The sequence below is a fragment of the Colias philodice genome, chromosome 9 (assembly GCF_061535455.1).
Source record: "Colias philodice isolate Cphi_HAF_F1 chromosome 9, ilColPhil1 Martin Lab GWU primary, whole genome shotgun sequence".
Lineage (NCBI taxonomy): Eukaryota > Metazoa > Arthropoda > Insecta > Lepidoptera > Pieridae > Colias > Colias philodice.
In genome coordinates, this window is record NC_143094.1 from 10,969,897 (window position 1) to 10,991,412 (window position 21,516).

General features: G+C 32.6%; 1 protein-coding gene and 1 long non-coding RNA gene across 2 annotated transcripts in view; one reads left to right on the top strand and one right to left on the bottom strand.

The window, feature by feature from the left end:
- Positions 1 to 213: 213 nt before the first annotated feature.
- On the top strand, positions 214 to 1,971 carry LOC149486127 (uncharacterized). The gene is made up of 3 exons (XR_016316032.1): positions 214 to 790; positions 917 to 978; positions 1,053 to 1,971. It is a non-coding gene; the product is annotated as an uncharacterized LOC149486127 (long non-coding RNA).
- A 3,193-nt stretch (positions 1,972 to 5,164) lies between these two features.
- Positions 5,165 to 21,516, bottom strand: part of Srrm234 (Serine-arginine repetitive matrix 2/3/4) — a 186,784-nt gene continuing 170,432 nt past the window's right edge. The window contains exon 12 of the transcript XR_016316103.1: positions 5,165 to 5,263. The gene's annotated coding sequence lies outside the window, so the exon portion shown is untranslated. The remainder of the gene's footprint in view (positions 5,264 to 21,516) is intronic.

Below are 21,516 nucleotides of genomic sequence, written 5' to 3' on the forward strand. Positions count from 1 at the left end.
TGTAGTATATTCACACGAATTATAAGCACACCTTATAGGGAAGGGAAGATTTATTATGGGTTAAAGAGTTAAATAAATAAATAACATAATTATATTTAAATTATTAATTTTTAACATTGTGTTCAGTAGTGTTAACATGTAAATTGATTTGATTTTTACGAAATCTCATAGATGGCGCTGAATCAAATTTGTCTTTATAGTACTAAGATTCATTAAGGTGATGAATTAATTTTTCTAACATTTACGGCCCTTTTTAAACCTTCGTAATTTTTATATTATTAAAGTTGTCGTGATGAAAATTCTTGACAAGAAAGTTCAATAGTAACACAATACGTCTACCGTTTTAGAAACATGATTCCATGATATTTTCTCGATAGAAAAAAAATACAAAGTTCTCATTGTTATTTTTTTTTAATCTCTGGCATCTTCAAAATAACAAACGTAAAGTTACGACTTTTTGGATATTAACTATAAAATATACAACCTATACGTCTACCGTGTTAGAATTTTGAAATATGCGATAGTTTTGAAATAAACAAGGAATACTTGAAATTAGCGCGCGACCAGCCAATATAGCGAGAGCCGCCCTGTACCTTCCTACCCCGATCGCTGCACGAGTCATTCCCGCTACGGCCGTCACACGGGGAACTTGTGTCGCTTGCGCAATCGTAAAAAAGGATGACAACACGATAAGACAAAATGAGACAAATGGGGACAATAAAGAAAATAAGAAGAAGAAACATAAAGGTTGGAGGAAAAAGAATGCTTACAATTGGAACAAATTAATGAAGTAAGTTGGTTTTATTTTAAATTTGATGATAATTGTATTATAGACGATGTTTGATATGTACCCCTGTTTTAAGTACATAACGAATGTGTAAGATTTTTTCATTTATAGCATAAATAATCTTTTCAGAAATCCGGAATCCAGAAGGAAAATAAACCCACTGATTGTTCACAATGTGAACCCACTCCTTCGTAAGTACCTTTATTCAGTCAAAAATGTATGTTATCAACGCTCTACTGGTTTTATCGCATGATTCCATTTTTAGCAAAAAGCAACAAAGTGCAAAGAAAAAAAAAATCATGGTGAACTTAGTGGAAGTATGGTGGACGTAATATGGAATTATGGAACAGGAGCTCGTTGGAGTAGTATTATATTTTAAAAAAATACGAAAAAATTTCAAGAATTTCTTAGTAGGTGGTAGATAAGTATGTTGTATAAAGAATTTGATGTTGATATTTATTTCATTTATACTTACTACACCTGTGCGGGAAATTGCTTAGTACTAAAACCGGTTTATATTCATATTTACATAGTAATGTGAGTTTTCTTTTCGAAAAATTTTGTGTAAGTATATTAAATTGAGTTCCTGGGTGATCTGGAAACACAATTGGGCCCGGAGGATGGCGCTGCAGTCACTCCTCCTAATCACATGAACCGATTTGGATGAATATTTGTGTGCACATTTAATTGTTGTGGGATGATTGGTTGATTCGTTTTCACATTAGCTAATATTATGTATTTTTGTTGTTAGAAAGTAAACTTAATTTAATGTTTATAATACATTATTATTGGTATAAATAAGCCAGTGTTCGTCTCACATTGCTGTACCTGCCTACCTATCCTACCAGGGCCTAACTTTGTTCTGGCTATTTTATTTTGATTATTTGTAATGAATAATTACAATTATAATAGAGTGCAAAAAATAAATACATGCGTCAATATATTTTGTGTTTTTTTTAAACAATTTTTTTATTTAAAAAAATATCATTCCGACCGCGGCTTTGCCCGCGTGGAATTAGGTTATATCGTGAATCCTGTTTTATCCCACAGAAGTGTTCAGTTCGGATAAAAAGTATCCTATGTGTAAATCCAGGCAATTAGCTATATTTTATCAAAATTGGTAATGTAGTCTTGACGTGATTAAGTAACAACTAACAAAAAAATATACAAATTAACATCCAAAGTTTCGCATCAGTTTTACTGTATTAGCGATATCTTCCACTCTTGACTTTGCAGTCAAAGAAGAATTAGGGTTTATAACTTCTTTCAGAAATAGTACCTTTCATTTCTGGGCATGATGTAATATCTACGTCAGCATCAAATTCTATCTAAATCAATTCAGTAGTCCGCGTAATTAGGTACCATTTCATTTTTTCAGAGTAACAATATTTTTTGTTATTTTAAAGATTATTTATAACCTGTATTATTTTGTAATAAAGTAAACATTACGAAATAATAATAATTAATAATTATTAATAATGTCTAAGTAGTTGTTAAAAAGAAGATAATTTTGTGTTTATAAGCAAGAAAATAAAACCAATAAATCAACAATTAAATATATGTATAACAATATTATAACTGTATGACGACTCCATACATGTTTGTCCCGAGTCGGCCAGCGGCAGCGCGGCGAGTATGCAAGAATGACTTCGCGCACACCCGCGTTCGCGATAGCGAGCTATTAGACTCCGCCCGCCAAGCAGTGGATTTTTTTTTTGTGTATCGTCTTAAACAGTTTCTCTGCCCAAATTACGTAAATGTCGTAGTTTTTATAGTGTAAAGCTAGATAATAGCATGGCTTACTCAAAAACAACATTTAAACATGAGTCTTTAGATTGTACGCTGTCGTAGTACACGGAATACGTAAGAAAAGTAAAGGTTCACAGCTCCTCCCCCGGAGGTGATAGCATGATAATATGTTTAAAAAAACCTCACACGACCTGTTAGTAATATTCATGCAAAATTTGAAGTCAATCTATGCAGTACTTTTCGAGATTAGCTCGGACAAACATACAGACAAACAGACAAACAGACAAACAGACAAACAGACAAAAATTCTAAAAACTATATTTTTGGCTTCTATATCGATTATAGATCATGGATTATGTATTCTTTAAAAAAAACATTCAATGTACAGTTTTGACTTTCCTACGATTTTATTATATGTATAGATGATTTCTATTTTAATTATTTATTTTGGAAATGAGCGGAATTGTTCAAAATAACGTTGATATATTAACAGTTTTTCATGAAATACCTACCTCACCTTCGACTCGGTATGTATTATACAAAAAAACTTTTACACGAATAAAGCTTACACGCTGTTCACTATAAAATAAAAACAAGCAATATAAATTAATTTATCGGCAAGGCATTTTACAACATCATAAGAAAAATGGGAATTCACACATGACTTTAAAACATGGCGGATCGTAAAAACCTTGTAAAAACGATAAATCAATTAGGAGCGCGAATAAAAAATAATAAAAATGCGAAGAGCACCCAACGCGCTATAAAATTCACTTGTTTGTATTAAAAAAAAATATTTTAGTAAAAGTTACGCGTGTTAATAAAAAATACATTTTTTTTCTCTCATTTTTATAAACGTCGTTAAAATAATGTCAATCAGCCCATATTTTTTTCTCATTTCAAGGACAGGCAGTGGCGTGCATTCCATAAAGTCATAAAGACACTGCCTAGGACTTTATATATTTATCTGTATTATTATTTTTTGCACTTACAGCATTTGTGATGTAGGTAGATAAGTTCATCATAGTTCATCTAAAACCCATTTTCTAGTCTCATAAGTTTAATAGAGCCATTATAAACCAATTCCCGTTTTAATTATCTACGAAACGTCACATTAATTAAACAATATCAGCGGTCAATGAAGACTTAATATACAGATACAACCAGTAGGGAAACTTCTTACAAAAAAAAAAAAAAATTTGGAATGGCTCACGCACACAAGCAAGCGTGTTTACAAGAATCGTAATACCGGCTACTCACGTACCTGCCGCAGGGGCGATATTGGTACAATCTCGGTTGGTCGGCGGTCGGTGAAATTTCAGTTGTTCTCTAAATTGCCTATGCTTGCCGATACACAACACAATTAAGGAACCAATTAAGGGTACAATTCCAATATTGCCCCTGCTGCAGGTACGTGGGTAGCCAGCCTAAGGGTATTCTTATATCTGTCAATTGTGAAAATACCATTAAGATTCTCGTGAACATGCTTGCTTGTGTGCGAGAGACATTTCTAACGTGTTGTATGAAGTTTCCCTACTGGTTGTATCTGTATTCTGTATATTGTAATGAAGGCTTAATTTAGCATGTTATTGACGCTCACGAACGAATGACATGCACCACGCATTGCTACATTGTACTAAATTTTGATTGCTTTTCAAATAAAACGCTTTATTCAATGTTTTAATGAAAGTTAAGTGAAACAATAGGCTTTTTCATACGCTAACAATTGGCAATCATTGTGTCACTATTGATTTGTTTTTAATTATCCTGATGGAAAATTGTAATACTATTTTATAACAATAAAAAAGACACTTAGTGCTTTCCGTAACTGTGTGTTTTCTTGATTTTTCGACAAACCTAGACATAGACCGGGAGATACTGACACAAAATTTCGAGTCATTTGTAACAGGATGGCGGTTCTACAGGGTTCTTAGTACGCAATGACAAAAAGAAAAATGATGGTGTGAACGCTGGTACCGGCGGCTTAGTCGCGTGGGCGTTAGTCGAACTCGTCGGAAAATAGCGAAAGTCAAACGATTTGTAACAGTATGGCACTTATTTTTCCTGTAAGTTTGAGGATCAACGAATATAAATACAAAATTTCAAAGATCTAGGTGTTGGAAATCTTCACTTATATAAATTAATAATAAATTTATTTTTCAAGTATGACAGCACTTTTTCCCCCTACTAGAAGTATGGCAAATATAATAATGGTCACATTTTATCAAATACTCTCCAAAAAGCCAAATGCAATACTGGTACAAAAAGATAGGCGAAATAAAAAAAATTTGCAGATTTTCGGCGGTATGGCGACCATTTGGAATCGTCCGAAAAGTATGGCATGGCGATTTTCGTAAATGGCTGCACGACGATGGTTACCTGTGATAAAGTTAGCTTGGTACAAATAGTTGAATAATTGTTTTTTTTAAATCAACACATTCGCGTCGGTATGGCGGGCTGTAAGTCATACCGGAAAAGTATGGCATGACACTACCGCCTACTTCTTTTTTATGGGCTATCGGTAAATTCTAAAATTTTTGTGTTACAAATCGTTTGACTTTCGCTATTTTTCCGACGAGTTCGACTAACGCCCACGCGACTAACCCACTGGTACCAGCGTTCACACCATCATTTTTCTTTTTGTCATTGCGTACTAAGACCCCTGTAGAACCGCCATCCTGTTACAAATGACTCGAAATTTTGTGTCAGTATCTCCCGGTCTAACATCTCTGAAGAACCTATTATTATCTACAGAGGTAAACCAATTGTTTGTTTAAAACATGTTTAAAATTGCACCATCTCCAAATGCGTAATTGTTCTCGTCTTAATCTCTAGATATTGATATACACAACATCTAATTATTACCTACGACCATCAAAGTAACCCTCTAAAAAGTTGAAAATCTATTGTTTAGAGGCTTGGCTTGATCTAAGATATTCTTCTAATGTTTACTATATCTAGACACGCGGCAGCGTGTCAAGCCAAGTTCAATATATATCACACTAGCTTTCCGCCCGCGGCTTCGCCCGCATTTTCAAAGATAAACCCGCATAGTTCCCGTTCCCGTGGGATTTCCGGGATAAAACCTATCCTATGTGTTAATCCAAGTTACCCTCTATATGTGTGCTAAAATTCATTGTAATCGGTTCAGTAGTTTTTGCGTGAAAGAGTAACAAACATCCATACAAACTTTCACATTAATTATAATATTAATAGGATTCCCCGTATTATCTGCAAAGAATATCTATACCAAGCCAGTTATATCATTACAAAAGAACTTAACTTCGTGTAAATTCATTTAGTTGTACAGAGTTGTACAATTATTATAACACACAAATATTAGCAACAAAGAAATTTATAAAAAGTTAAACACGTAAACAATGTCACGTAACGAACAAAGCCGGTATAACACTAGTTCTATACTACGGGTGTACCGCAAAACAAAGTTTTGGCACCGAACTGAAGTCCCATTTGGAAGCACGTACATATGTCTTAACTTGCAATGTTGCACTTTACAATTTTTGACAAATTCTATTATTTATTTAGTTGAAACTTTTTGCGGCGAGGTGACATTAAAAGTTATATGAACACAAGGTATGGTAATAAAAGTACTTTAAAAATAGAAACAAAGCACATCGTTTTATTCATACTTTTTAGTACTGAAGAGAATTTGAACTATTCTGCACGATAAAGCAGGTAAATGGTAGTCTATGAAAATTGCCCCCTACACGAATTTAAATGTCATACAACACTTATCTTCTATAATATATATAAAAATGAATCGCAAAATGTGTTGGTAAGCGACTAAGTACTCGAGAACGGCTGACTCGCTTCGTTAATTATTTTTTTATAATATTCTTCAAGGAATATTATAAAAAAATAATTAACGTAGGACGAGGACGTAAGTACGAGGATGGTTCTTATGGAGAGAAAACCTAAACCTGTACCACCAGTACCACGGGCAAAGCCGGGGCGGACGGCTAGTTATCTATTTATTTATTTCAAAAAGGCTTACCAACTAGATACATAATTTTTGTTACAATAATTCAAATCAGTTTAAAACAAACATTGGTACCTACTTACGTATCTAAATTACGAGAAGGCCGCTTTAATCTATAAAAGTAACTAACTTGAAATTTAAAAAATATGCTTTAAACAAATGTTCTGTGAAATTTGAACATAGATGTACAAAACTACCAAACTAACATGTAGCCATTACAATAGTTACTATCTTACATATTTCAAGCAATTACAAATGACAAACAACACAAAACATATGGGATTAGGTTTTTAAAGCGACGCTCACATTTGTACCAAGCGATAAATTGCCAACACTTACTCGAGACAGCGTATTAATTGGTCGTGTAAACATGAATATATTCATGGATGTAAACGCTGATAATTCATGTAAAAAAGTGCAGTTCTGTATTATATTGTTAATGCGCACTTGATTGCATGTAGATAGAAAGTAAGGTATAAAATTGTGGTATAAATTTCTTGTGGAGACCGCGACTCGGCAAACGTAGTGTAGGACGCCCTGTAGCAAAGTGGAGCGACGATATACGCAAGATTGCTGGTACAGAATGGCGACGAACAGCTGAAGACCGAGCCAAATGGCGTGCCTTAGGAGAGGCCTATGTCCAACAGTGGACGGATAAAGGCTGAAGAGAGGGAGAGAGAGAAAGTAAGAAGGCTTTGCAGTTCGCTGCAGTGTATTTGCCTGTTGTGATTTGAAGTGATTATATAAATGGACTTACGTTGAAACTATCAATTAGACGTGAAAAAGTAAACTCTTTTTTTGTGTTATATTGCACGCCTCATAAGCGAAGCGTTGAGGTGGGTACTACTGTCACTTCGCGCAAAACATCTGATTTTTCAAACTTAAAATGTCTTTATGTATCATACATTGCACTTGTAAGATAATACATACACACACATATTAAGAAAAAACACTATTTTTAACGTTCATGATATTTTTGATGTCATTTTTGTTATTTAAACTAGTTAAAAAACAGTTTAAAAAAGTTCTGTCTTGGACGTCCGTGTGTCTGTATGTGCGGATCCTTTTTCTTGTTAACACGATAGCGACCGAAATACTTTACTAATCGAGTCTTTTTTTTTCTCTTACGCTTGAGTATGCTCAGGAATAGAACCCTTTCATTTTTCAGGGTCTGATTCGATGTGGTTTAATTGTTATTAAATAAACAAAAATAATAATTAATAAATATTTATTAAAAAAAAATTATGAGGCGTGCACTTTTGGATTTTCCAAATTATTTTATAGATATTATGACTTTAAAAAGTATAGAGAATTGTGTAGAGATACGTTTGTTATATACGTTTCTTATCTTTAAAAGTCACTAATTTGCAACGATTGACTTATTTAAACCCCCATTTATCAAATTGTTAGGAAACAGAAATAATATAGTTAAAGCATACATTAAAACATAACAATATCATACTTTTAGAGTCTAACAGCTAACCGACCTGCAAGCATCCTCTTTTTATAAATGTCTATGATTTTCCAAGTTCCATCTTACACAAAGAAACATCAGATAATATATAAATAACCGTTCTATAAAAATAAAACAATGTTCAACCTACAGATGTATTCTAATAATGGCATCTATTAACTCTTCAATCTTATAAAGAGTTTCAGAAGTGAAACAAACGCCTTCACACAAGATTTACACGTGAAATTAGTATCTCTATTATAATGAAAAAATCTGTTTGTTAGGCTTCCATGGCTAACATGCGGAACCGATTTGAATGAAATTTGGAATGTAGAAAAGCAAGCAACTAACATAGGCTATTTTAATCTAAAAAGAATAGATAAAAATCCCAAAAGGATTGGGATAAAATATTTATCCTCCAGTAAAACAGCCAGGCCAGGTATTTACTTTATAATAGACTAACTGTGCCCCGCAGTTTTACCTGCTTCGCTTTGCTCATATTGGTCTTAGCGTGATGATATAAGCCTATAGCCTTCCTTGATAAATGAGCTATCTAACACTAAAAGATTATTTTTTAATTGGACCAGTAGGTAAGATTAGCGTGTTCGAACAAACAAACAACCTCTTCAACTTTATAATTATAATATAAATAGATATAGAATTAATTATATCAGAAGACTCTTAGCAAATGTTTTCCCAAACGCAAGATCGTCTCAACTCAATTACTCCTCACATGATAAAGTTTAAAATGTATTTTCCTAGAATATTTGCACTTAGGGTTCGCTGAAAGGAAAACAACGACAATAACGAAGCAAATATATTGAATGTTTGTTTAACAGCTTTAGTTTTCTCGGGACAGGGTGGAATTTGTAACCTTTAAGAGCCCTGGCAATTATTTTTAGTTAATAAAGTAAATAATCAATATGTCTCTTTCAAAAAGGTTTATTAAGTACCAAATAATGTTTTAAAGTAAATATTTTAGATATTTTAACACAATATTTAATATTGGAAAAACAGAAAAGAAACCAATGAAAATATAATCTAACTCACGTGGAAGTCATAAGGTTGAAACGACGTCGGTGTCTTTAGATTTTGTAGGAGTACAAAATCCAATCTTTTCTACACCCACACATAACAGTGCTTATACTCGTATCTCCATTCTGTAATAAACTTACTAAAAACAAATATATTTGAAATAATCTTGGTAATAGCACATAAAGAATATTATTAGATCTAAGATAATTTTGTGTTGAAAAATCAATTTCTTTATTTACGCATGTTGCAGTCAAAACCCTGTACCAGTCAATATCCTTATTGACGGTTATTAAGGTTATTGACTAAGGGCGTCGGTTAATATCCTTATTGACTGATTTTATCTGGTAAAATATATCATATATATTTTTCGAGTGACAACTATTACTAACAGTGAATGTAAAAGCCATAAAAAGCCAATTATAAATTCAAATTATTTCGATATTCAGTTAGTTTATGAAAACTGAAAAATATTATATAAATTCTCTCTAATTATAATATGTATTATATTCATGTATTATTTTGCATACGTTCGTGTTTGCACAAATAATTGACAAGAAATTCTATTTTTCTTCAAAATGAATATTTTGTAAGGGAAATACAATAAAAGCTACATAAGCATTATAAAATGTACTAAAAATAGCCTCTATTATAAGATAAGTCATCATAAATCGTCAGTTTAGTACTTATAATTTGGATTTGCTCACGCCTCGGAGATTGGCTTCCTCGAGCGGAGAGAGCCAATAAAACTTACTACCATTATGTGGCTCGTTATTATTAAAGTTTAACTGATTTTGATAATACTTTATTATCCATGGGAATACGGTTAGTTTTAATTGTTCTTTAAGAGTATTTTAAGAATAAAAAGGACTTGTTTCAAAGGTTATAATTTTGGAAAGATTTATAGATATATAAATGTTATTTTTACATGTCAGGAAGTTAAATATACATTGTAAATATTCGTCTTGTACATGAGTATAGTTTTTGTGTAAACTATTCAATTCATTAAATTAAACTAAAGTTATTGACTATATGTGTTTAAATAAATATTTCTTATTTAAGTTCAAAGAACGAACCTATTGTATGATATTGAAATTATACCAATCCATAAAACTGGTATGAAAAAAAATATCATTTACACTCCCAACCAGGCTTTTCACTAAAATTGTGATAAAAATACGAACAAACTATCTTATTCTTCTCTGCGTTAAAAGTTTCAAAAAACCGCAACACGATTTAGTAATAAAATTGCTCGATACAAACTCCCTTTAAGAAACTAAGTTTGAGGTGTCCACGCTCCTACGTGCGTCGAAAATAAACCGCTCACGTACTATGTTCAACCTTGTCTTATCTTGGAAACTCTAAATTATGTTTAAAGACAATATTAATATGGACCTAACGTATCCTACTATTATACATGTGAAAGTTTGTGAGGAGGGATGGATGGATGTTTGTTAATCTTTCACGCAAATACTACTGAATCGATTTCAATGAAATTTGGTATCTAGGTAGCTGAAGACCTAGAATAAGACCTAAGTTACTTTTTATCCCGGAAATTTTCTTTGAAAACGCGGGCGAAGCGATGATGTCCTTTATAAAATCGTTAACATCAACATATAGTGAAAATCTTCAGGAAAGTGTTGTGCATGAAGGTTGCTGAGTTGATTTCAACAATGTAGGCGAAGCCGGGTTACACAGCTGGTATTATGTTGCTTTAGAAACATATTTTAAACAGAAATTGGGTCATACTCGTAGTACTAATTAACATATTGTCACGTAGAGTCAAGTTCTACGTTATTGTCGTAGCTCAATCTACGGACGCTCTACGGAATACTTGCTACGACGTTAGCTACGAAAGTTCACTGAAGCTGTATATTGTTATAATTTAAGTTTATTCATCACTAGCTGTTGCCTGCAACTTCGCGTGCGTGGAAAAGATTAATTTTCAGCGTACAAATTTTATCCCCCATTTTATCCCCTTGGGGGTAGAATTGATCAAAATCCTTTCTTAGCGTATGCCTACGTCCTAACATCTCCCTGCATACCAATGTCTGGCCTGTGCGTTGAAAGATCACTATGTCAGTAACACAAATACATAGTCCCTAGAAATATCAGCGTATACCTTAACACATGATATATTATTACTTTCACATTATTATGAACTTACTTTTCCATCTTACTTTTTCGTTTTGCGTTCATATTCATATTTGTCGATATATGATCTTTTTTTAAATGCTCTTTATTGAAACTTCTTTTATTTTTATTTACGTAGTAGACTTGTGGTATATAACACACTTTGTAAAATTGTATGTAGCTTACATCATAACACTTTTAACTGTAAACAATGTACATTCATCTTTTAAAATATAATATCTTGTCAAAATATAATACCATACATAGCTGTTAATAATGATAGGTACCTAAACATATTTCCAGTCAAATCTAGGCGAAGTTTGTATCTCAATTACTAAATAGTCTGGGTAGCGCTAATAGCAATCGAGATATTACATTGTTTTAATGTTTCTCAAATAGTATTAAATACCATCGATAACTAATATTGAATACTAGATATAGTTCTTAATTTTGGACATAATTCGTATTGCGGTATTTGTGAATTTATATTCTAGAAAACTCCTATTAAGTCAGTCATCTTATGAAAAAGTATTCAATATAGGGACATAATCTATACATATAATAAAATCGTAGGAAAGTCAAAACTGTACATTGAATATTTTTTTAAAAGAATACATAATCCATGATCTATAATCGATATAGAAGCCAAAAACATAGTTTTTAGAATTTTTGTCTGTTTGTCTGTTTGTCGGTTTGTCTGTTTGTCTGTTTGTCTGTTTGTCTGTATGTTTGTCCAGGCTAATCTCAGAAAGTACTGCACGGATTTACTTCAAATTTTGCATGAATATTACTAACAGGTCGGGTCAGGCTGTTATATACATATTATCATGCTATCACCTTCGGGGGAGGAGCTGTGAACCTTTATTTTTCTTACGTATTCCGTGTACTACGACAGCGTACAATATAAAGACTCATGTTTAAATGTTGTTTTTGAGTAAGCCATGCTATTGTCTACCTTTACACTATAAAAACTACGTCATTTAAGTAATTTTGGCAGAGAAACAGTATAATGAATCTTAGTAGTATAAAGACAAATTTAAAACAGCGCCATCTATGAGATTTCATTAAAATTAAATCAATTTACATAATATTAACGCTCCTTGGAAATTCATCTATACATATAATAAAATCGTAGGAAAGTCAAAACTGTACATTGAATATTTTTTTTAAAAGAATACATAATCCATGATCTATAATCGATATAGAAGCCAAAAACATAGTTTTTAGAATTTTTGTCTGTTTGTCTGTTTGTCGGTTTGTCTGTTTGTCTGTTTGTCTGTTTGTCTGTATGTTTGTCCAGGCTAATCTCAGAAAGTACTGCACGGATTTACTTCAAATTTTGCATGAATATTAGTAACAGGTCGGGTCAGGCTGTTATATACATATTATCATGCTATCACCTTCGGGGGAGGAGCTGTGAACCTTTATTTTTCTTACGTATTCCGTGTACTACGACAGCGTACAATATAAAGACTCATGTTTAAATGTTGTTTTTGAGTAAGCCATGCTATTGTCTACCTTTACACTATAAAAACTACGTCATTTAAGTAATTTTGGCAGAGAAACAGTATAATGAATCTTAGTAGTATAAAGACAAATTTAAAACAGCGCCATCTATGAGATTTCATTAAAATTAAATCAATTTACATAATATTAACGCTCCTTGGAAATTCATAATTTAAATATTATGATGTTGGTGAGTTTGTGTTTTTTTTAAAGTTAAATAAATAATTCATATCTTCCCAGAGTAAATTTCAGGTGCGCTTATATTTCATGTGAATATACTAAATTTTTATAAGTGAGGGTAGATGTTTATTATTTGATGTTAGTTACAGTTATATAGGTAATAGACGTAGTATTTGTATTCTCTTTGGGTAATAGTAGATAACAGTGATTGTGTTCATTGGTTACATTTTTAAAAATCTTCGGCTTTTTTTTAATTTTCGCCTTCTTGCGTTCCCACAAAAGGTAAGTTGTAGCTTTTATATTTATTGTTTATTATAATTATATAGTTAGAGCGTATACGCACTATGCGGGTAGCCGCATTGCGGGTAGCCGTCCGGCTGACCGCAAGCACAATTATGTACGTAATATTCATTTCTATGCGCACTGCGATGCGGCTACCGCAGACCGCACAGTGCGCATAGAAATGAATATTACGTACATAATTGTGCTTGCGGTCAGCCGGACGGCTACCCGCAATGCGGCTACCCGCATAGTGCGTATACGCTCTTAGACTCATGTTTTAATTAGTTAAAGTTATGACAAAATAAGAAAATGATGAAATTTTATTTTTATCATGTATAACTTTTACAAGACTATTATACGCCCAAAGAAGGTCACTTTAGTTCTTGATAAAACTTTATTTGTTAGTAGCTTTTTATTAAAATTAGGTACACTTATCTTTTGATTTTTTTTTATTTACAGATTCAATGTTCATAAAAATTGACGATTTGCGCGAGGATGTAGTGGAAATTAGTAACCTTGCGCGTGGTCAATCAATATTCAATACATATTATAATAAAATTCTAGAAAAGTGATGTCTGTACAATGAAAATATGTAAAAAAAATAGCAGGGGTTATTATTAAATCGATCTCAAACCCAAAACTGTAGTTATAATTTTTTTTGTCTGTTTGTCTGTATGTTTGTGCACGCTAATCTCAGAAACGGCTTATCCGATTTAGATGCGGTTTTCACTAATATATTTTGGTAATCTTCATTTAACATTAAGTGTTTATTTCATGTTAATCGGTTTGTAAATAAAAAAGTTATGACCATTTAAGTATTCACGGCGAACATTTGCAAAGGCATTCTATTGTACACTATACAGTGTACGATAAAACGTAAGTTATCTGTTATACGCTACAGTAATTATTCCTTATAAATGTCCAGGTGATCATATCGAAAGTCCCCAAGGGTGGGGGGGTAAGCTGAGGTAGTAGGGGGGGAAGGGGTCAAATTAGAATTATGCTTACTTCTAGGTAAATTTTATACATAAAATGTCCTTTAAATTATGTCGTATTATATTTTTAACCCCTTTTAACCATTTTTAACCATCAAAAAGTGTTTGACCGCTATGTTTGTCTGTTTGTGCCACCGTAGCTCGCTAACAGGTAATACGAATTAGATGCGTGTTAGGCAGCATATTTTCCGACGCTGGTTCTTAGATAAAGTGTATCAAAATCGGTTCATCCATTTGTTATACCTAGGTATATAGAGGTAAAAGTGGGAATGTGGGAAAAAATATTAGTTATATTTTTATCCAATTCGGTTTATCCATTTATTAGATTACAGCGGTGAAAGTGGGAATGAACAATAATCGAATGTGGTCAAATAATATACTCAAGCGGCATATCAAAATATAAAAGAGCAACGTGTTTTATCGAAATCGGTTCATCCGTTTATTACATTTAGGGGTGACAGTGGTTAGATAAATAAACCAAATGGAGCATCAAACGACAGGATATGACGTGTACATATAGGTATAATTAGATAATATGGTTTACATCAAAATCGGTTCTGCCATTTACTAGGTGTGGAAAGAGAAGGGTTGAAAGTCTGTGAAAGAAGAGGGGGATATGGGAGCGAGAGGATAGCCACACCCTGGAAATTTTGAACTCTACTCAAAGCCACATAGGCCTGGCTCTTGAATTTTTTTTCCTAAAGATACCACTTCTTTTGCCACTGTGATCCATTACAATTTGTGCACGGTTACGGCCCAACTTAAAAGATGTCAAGGAGCAACAAACTTATAGATATCAATATGATGTAGGAATGTAATATGGAGGTAGAGGTAGGTCTCGCTCACTTGAAAATATCACATGAAAATAAGAAACCGAAGTTAAAAATTTAAAAATTAAAAAGCAAAACCCAACGCAACGAAGGAAAAGGAATAAATAATAATTTTACAAACTTCCCGACGATCTTTAAAATTAAGTACCATTATAAAAAAAATATAATTGTATATGATATGATAATGATGGTATGGCAGCCCCGATGACTTTGTTTTTTTATTTTTATAAATATTTAAAATGGTATTTATTTTTAAAGATCTTCGGGAAGTTTGAAAAATTAGTGAAACTTTTATTACATCGTCTCAAACTTTTTGGTCTGTGTAGCGCATGTCGCGTGACGGTCGGCTGCCGAGTAGGTATAAAGCAGTGTTCGGAGTCATTATCGTACAAATACGATAATTTTGTGCCTAAGTTTCACTTTTACCGTGGTTTCATAAAACCACACAACATTTTTTCCTTTTTCTATGCACTTTTCTTCGTTGCGTTGAGTTTTTTTTTTTTATTTAATTTTTATTGCACGGTCTAAACGGTTTAGTTACTACGGCGTGAGACAGGAAAGATCTGAGCGCTGAGACAAACGTCAAAACGCAAAGGAATAGAATCCGCTATCGATACTAATTATTGTCTTAAGCGTATGATGTTTTGATAAGGATTTGTTCACCTTACCAACGACGACGACGACCACGAACAAAATTTTCATCCAGTCGTAATTTAACAAAATTGTGCAAAACACAATTAAAAATAAATTATTAAAATTTCCTGTCGTTCTGGTGATTGGAATTTTTATTTTTGAGATCAACGAATGAAAAAATAGATTTTTCGTAGAAAAGGTTATATATATTGTCAAAAACATACATACAAGGAAGGAAGAAAAATAAATTTGCTCCCTTCCCTCCTGGTGCCTAAAAATAATATGACATAATTTAAAATAAATTTTACGTAGAAAATTAACTAGGTATTTATTTTTATTTTTTAGCTCAGTTTAGTAATAAATTTTACTAACAGTTCGTTTAATTATTTATGGTAGTACGTGTTTATTCAATAAAAGTTAAGTAGTAACTACCTACTATGCAGTCACTATTCCACGCGGACGAAGTCGCGGGCACAGCTAGTAATTTAAATATTATGATGTTGGTGAGTTTGTGTTTTTTTTAAAGTTAAATAAATAATTCATATCTTCCCAGAGTAAATTTCAGGTGCGCTTATATTTCATGTGAATATACTAAATTTTTATAAGTGAGGGTAGATGTTTATTATTTGATGTTAGTTACAGTTATATAGGTAATAGACGTAGTATTTGTATTCTCTTTGGGTAATAGTAGATAACAGTGATTGTGTTCATTGGTTACATTTTTAAAAATCTTCGGCTTTTTTTTAATTTTCGCCTTCTTGCGTTCCCACAAAAGGTAAGTTGTAGCTTTTATATTTATTGTTTATTATAATTATATAGTTAGAGCGTATACGCACTATGCGGGTAGCCGCATTGCGGGTAGCCGTCCGGCTGACCGCAAGCACAATTATGTACGTAATATTCATTTCTATGCGCACTGCGATGCGGCTACCGCAGACCGCACAGTGCGCATAGAAATGAATATTACGTACATAATTGTGCTTGCGGTCAGCCGGACGGCTACCCGCAATGCGGCTACCCGCATAGTGCGTATACGCTCTTAGACTCATGTTTTAATTAGTTAAAGTTATGACAAAATAAGAAAATGATGAAATTTTATTTTTATCATGTATAACTTTTACAAGACTATTATACGCCCAAAGAAGGTCACTTTAGTTCTTGATAAAACTTTATTTGTTAGTAGCTTTTTATTAAAATTAGGTACACTTATCTTTTGATTTTTTTTTATTTACAGATTCAATGTTCATAAAAATTGACGATTTGCGCGAGGATGTAGTGGAAATTAGTAACCTTGCGCGTGGTCAATCAATATTCAATACATATTATAATAAAATTCTAGAAAAGTGATGTCTGTACAATGAAAATATGTAAAAAAAATAGCAGGGGTTATTATTAAATCGATCTCAAACCCAAAACTGTAGTTATAATTTTTTTTGTCTGTTTGTCTGTATGTTTGTGCACGCTAATCTCAGAAACGGCTTATCCGATTTAGATGCGGTTTTCACTAATATATTTTGGTAATCTTCATTTAACATTAAGTGTTTATTTCATGTTAATCGGTTTGTAAATAAAAAAGTTATGACCATTTAAGTATTCACGGCGAACATTTGCAAAGGCATTCTATTGTACACTATACAGTGTACGATAAAACGTAAGTTATCTGTTATACGCTACAGTAATTATTCCTTATAAATGTCCAGGTGATCATATCGAAAGTCCCCAAGGGTGGGGGGGTAAGCTGAGGTAGTAGGGGGGGAAGGGGTCAAATTAGAATTATGCTTACTTCTAGGTAAATTTTATACATAAAATGTCCTTTAAATTATGTCGTATTATATTTTTAACCCCTTTTAACCATTTTTAACCATCAAAAAGTGTTTGACCGCTATGTTTGTCTGTTTGTGCCACCGTAGCTCGCTAACAGGTAATACGAATTAGATGCGTGTTAGGCAGCATATTTTCCGACGCTGGTTCTTAGATAAAGTGTATCAAAATCGGTTCATCCATTTATTATACCTAGGTATATAGAGGTAAAAGTGGGAATGTGGGAAAAAATATTAGTTATATTTTTATCCAATTCGGTTTATCCATTTATTAGATTACAGCGGTGAAAGTGGGAATGAACAATAATCGAATGTGGTCAAATAATATACTCAAGCGGCATATCAAAATATAAAAGAGCAACGTGTTTTATCGAAATCGGTTCATCCGTTTATTACATTTAGGGGTGACAGTGGTTAGATAAATAAACCAAATGGAGCATCAAACGACAGGATATGACGTGTACATATAGGTATAATTAGATAATATGGTTTACATCAAAATCGGTTCTGCCATTTACTAGGTGTGGAAAGAGAAGGGTTGAAAGTCTGTGAAAGAAGAGGGGGATATGGGAGCGAGAGGATAGCCACACCCTGGAAATTTTGAACTCTACTCAAAGCCACATAGGCCTGGCTCTTGAATTTTTTTTCCTAAAGATACCACTTCTTTTGCCACTGTGATCCATTACAATTTGTGCACGGTTACGGCCCAACTTAAAAGATGTCAAGGAGCAACAAACTTATAGATATCAATATGATGTAGGAATGTAATATGGAGGTAGAGGTAGGTCTCGCTCACTTGAAAATATCACATGAAAATAAGAAACCGAAGTTAAAAATTTAAAAATTAAAAAGCAAAACCCAACGCAACGAAGGAAAAGGAATAAATAATAATTTTACAAACTTCCCGACGATCTTTAAAATTAAGTACCATTATAAAAAAAATATAATTGTATATGATATGATAATGATGGTATGGCAGCCCCGATGACTTTGTTTTTTTATTTTTATAAATATTTAAAATGGTATTTATTTTTAAAGATCTTCGGGAAGTTTGAAAAATTAGTGAAACTTTTATTACATCGTCTCAAACTTTTTGGTCTGTGTAGCGCATGTCGCGTGACGGTCGGCTGCCGAGTAGGTATAAAGCAGTGTTCGGAGTCATTATCGTACAAATACGATAATTTTGTGCCTAAGTTTCACTTTTACCGTGGTTTCATAAAACCACACAACATTTTTTCCTTTTTCTATGCACTTTTCTTCGTTGCGTTGAGTTTTTTTTTTTTATTTAATTTTTATTGCACGGTCTAAACGGTTTAGTTACTACGGCGTGAGACAGGAAAGATCTGAGCGCTGAGACAAACGTCAAAACGCAAAGGAATAGAATCCGCTATCGATACTAATTATTGTCTTAAGCGTATGATGTTTTGATAAGGATTTGTTCACCTTACCAACGACGACGACGACCACGAACAAAATTTTCATCCAGTCGTAATTTAACAAAATTGTGCAAAACACAATTAAAAATAAATTATTAAAATTTCCTGTCGTTCTGGTGATTGGAATTTTTATTTTTGAGATCAACGAATGAAAAAATAGATTTTTCGTAGAAAAGGTTATATATATTGTCAAAAACATACATACAAGGAAGGAAGAAAAATAAATTTGCTCCCTTCCCTCCTGGTGCCTAAAAATAATATGACATAATTTAAAATAAATTTTACGTAGAAAATTAACTAGGTATTTATTTTTATTTTTTAGCTCAGTTTAGTAATAAATTTTACTAACAGTTCGTTTAATTATTTATGGTAGTACGTGTTTATTCAATAAAAGTTAAGTAGTAACTACCTACTATGCAGTCACTATTCCACGCGGACGAAGTCGCGGGCACAGCTAGTTTTATAAATAAAATAAAAAATATATTTGTAATAATCGTTGAACACAAAAACCACACACAGGGAACAATAATAAAATTAAACATACATAAACACGATAATTAATATTAGCGTCATAAATTAACTCTCATGCAAATATATCCCATAACTTTCGATAAGTAATGGCGTCCAATTATTTATCGAACTAAAATTATATTGCTTGTGATTAAGTGTGGAAACTGTATATGAGATAACAGTGATACATCACTTCGAATGTTACGCGGCTGTTACATACCGAACTATTGAGGTGAACCATTTATAGATATGGTTTTACCAAAAAGATTTTGGATTAATGTCTAATCTTTATTTTAATAAAAGTGAAGTGTCCCCTAGTGGGGTAAGGGGTAGATGCCATTATACATCTGTTTCACTGATCGATTTCTTTAGGGACAAGTAGGTGATCAGCCTTCTGTGTCCTACCAGACCAAGACATTTTTTTTTCCTCGTCTCCACTGGGAATCGAACCACTGTACCGAGGAGGCGGTCAGGTTCTTTGAATAATTAGAGTCTAATTGCGAGATTTGATTATAAGACAAACTTTAATTGTAAGTTTTTGTTTCAGTATTTCTTCAACTTCGAGTATCAAGCTCTCCAAACGGTGATTACTTCGTGGTTTTATCACCTATCATTCCCAATGGAATAAATGTCTTTATATTCTATTCTATTCTTTATAGATAAACATTCGTTACATCTTTAGAACTTTATGATCTTTTATAAGTAATCTTGTGGCTGTATTATTTCAAAATCTACAGTACCCTTCTTTCCACATTACCTACAATCCTACATATCTGACAAAAGGCAGGCAAAGTAACAACCCCAAGACACCATATAATAACATAACAAAGAATCACAATATTCATAGAATTTGCGTACATTTCGGAAACAAAGTAACGTCCCTGAGGATAGCAGATAATAAGATATAGAGACAACTTCCCCGTTGAATCCGAAACATGTGTTCAAGGGAGCCTATCGGAAAAGGAACACCGTTTATCGCGCTAAAAGTTTTTACTATATAATCTGAAACTCTATTGCTTTTAGGAAAAAAGGTGGAAACTTAAGGTAATAACGTGGTGATACCACAGTTTAAATACAAGACATAATATACAGTAATGTACTGTGCAATTAAGTAAGATGAGTGTTAAGGGACAAACAAATTTCAGAATCGAATATAAACAATTAAGGTGATTGCAACGATCTGTTCCCAGCCAATATCCCGCTAGATGGCGCTGAATTCTACATTTCTAGTTTATTTGAGTTTTTGCGTAATTGGAATAGTCATCAAACCTAGGAATAGTCATGGCGGTTACTGAATATTATATTTTATTGAAATATGTTATATCATTGCCTTAAAATCCACCCAATTCGGTAAAATTATGCGTTTTAACATCTGTCATTGCATACAGGGTCGTTTACACACACAGACGTATACAAAAATGATAAAGATTTAACTCTAGATGGCGTGAATGTAAAGCGCGTCACACACGGTGAAGATACTACCTATAATATTTTATCTAATCTAGTAATATTTTATATTACAGTATCTTAAGGTATCCGGTATCAGCGTTCTGACCATCATTTTTCTTTTTTCGCTGTAGAACCGCCATCCTGTTACAAATGACCCACAAAGGAGAATGACCACGGGTGGTATCGGTAAAATTTTAGTTGTGCCACGTATTCGTTATATTGTTAATTCCTATTTGTATTTATAATGATCATATGTATCAATATTAAGTCTTAATTAAACCGGATAAATTGAAATAATAGTAAAAGTAAAAGTTTTTCTTTTGAAACATGTATGAACTTTCGCATTAGTAGGAAGTAGGATTGTTATAAAAATAAAAGTTATATTTGTTGGCGTAAACTATTTTATTGTAATTTTGGGAAATAAATAATGTCAAAATTGATTACCTACAATAAAACGCAGTTTTATTTTATTACCTACATTACACTATTGTTTTTTTTTTATCAAAACATGTATTTGAAGTAGCAAATATGATATTATGCTGATCCAAGCATTTTCACTCAAAACTAATATCACTAATGATTTGTAAAAGTAAATTATTTCAAAATACATTTCATAACCAACAAGTAAGAATAATTATTCATACAACAACAAATCAAAAACACTATTTACTATGGAAAAAAAACCAGGAAGGTGAAAAACATATTTACGATTTCGATGCAC